Source organism: Laccaria bicolor, genomic scaffold, assembly GCF_000143565.1.
Source record: "Laccaria bicolor S238N-H82 LACBIscaffold_28 genomic scaffold, whole genome shotgun sequence".
Taxonomy (NCBI): Eukaryota; Fungi; Basidiomycota; class Agaricomycetes; order Agaricales; family Hydnangiaceae; genus Laccaria; species Laccaria bicolor.
In genome coordinates this window covers 649,892-651,344 of record NW_001889899.1, presented here as the reverse complement: position 1 = coordinate 651,344, position 1,453 = coordinate 649,892, and positions in this window count along the sequence as shown.

Sequence of the window (1,453 nt, the reverse complement as noted above, 5' to 3'; positions counted from 1 at the left end):
GTACGGTAAACAGAATTACCACACTTGTTTTGTTAGAACTTAAGTAGAAGTTCGGGGAAACATTTTTTGTATATTTTATATCACTTGTCTAAGTCTAGTAGACCTTTTCGGAACAAAAGGTATTGTTTTACGTGCGGACACAGTGTAGAATTCGAAACTTTAGTAGTCTTCGAAGGGAAATGGCTTTTATTGGGACTGTCTCGGTGTTCTGGGATTGCGCTCTAACTGTATACAAAGAAATGACAAGGAAATTGTGCTTTGTAGACTTTTATAACTCCCTTGAGTTTTATTATGCCTCTGATGCGGTCCAAACTAGTCTTAAAGACTCCTCAAGCACGCTCACTTGGATTCCTCGGTAATAGTAGAGAGCTCTCTTACTAATTGACGAGACAACCTTACAAAAGCTTTGTGATCCCCACTTAACACACTGGTTCCGGGCACACGTTACTTATGTCTGCGAAGAAAAGTCCTTAAATTGATTACAAACTTATCCACTACCTCAGATGCTACTGGGAGTGCGACAGCTGGTCAACGCGGGGGATAATTCCTTGCGTTTCAGCCTGCGCGCGTCCTCTTTTTATACTATTCTATGTCTTCTATTTATATTTATATGTCCGTGCGTTGTCCGAGAGGTCGGACGAATTAATACTGAATTTTTAGTAAAGGTTTGAAGTGGCTCGATTGTGCGTGGCACAACTGAGCTGACTTCTTCTACGACGCGACGCATCAGTATTGATGCGTACACGGGAATCGCCGTAAACGGTTTTCACGATCGGTTCAGCCGAGACGAACGGTCCGCTTAGTGATTTTCTCTCTATTATTAGATACTATGCCCGGGCCTCGGACCGCACGGCAAATCGTTCATAGTTTTTCTCTTTTGGCAGACTTCGGAATATTTCACGAAGCTTAGTTTTCTTGGGTCAATGATGCCATGATTTGTGATGTGTTGATGCGCGTGATGCGTCTCTCCACATGACTTCTTGGATCATGCTTCGTAGCACGTGACCGAATGACTTCTCGCGTCAGGTACGCGTCGAGTTTCTACGCTCGCGCGTTTATCTTTAGAATTAATATCTTTTAATCCATAATAAAGTGAGACCCTGGTTTGGTGTAAACTCCAACACCCTGTGCGGGGGTGTTTTTACTCTAGAACACTCAGTAGCGTACTATTTCATGGTAGTGTAGCCTTTTATTAGACTTCGAGTATATTGAGGTGATTCGGTCACGAACCGACCGCAATTCCTACTGTCTAAGGCGTGCACATTTCTCGGATGTAAACTTTAATCGACTAGACCGGGTTGCGTCTAACGATCCTTATGATCAATGTGACTGTATTTCTACTATAGGAGGTTTTATAGGAGAAATCGCTAAAATTCGCATTTTTACGGGTGTATTGTTACACTCCGTATCAGAGGTGGGTGGTAGGCAATGAGGGAGGGGGGAAGGAGGTTGA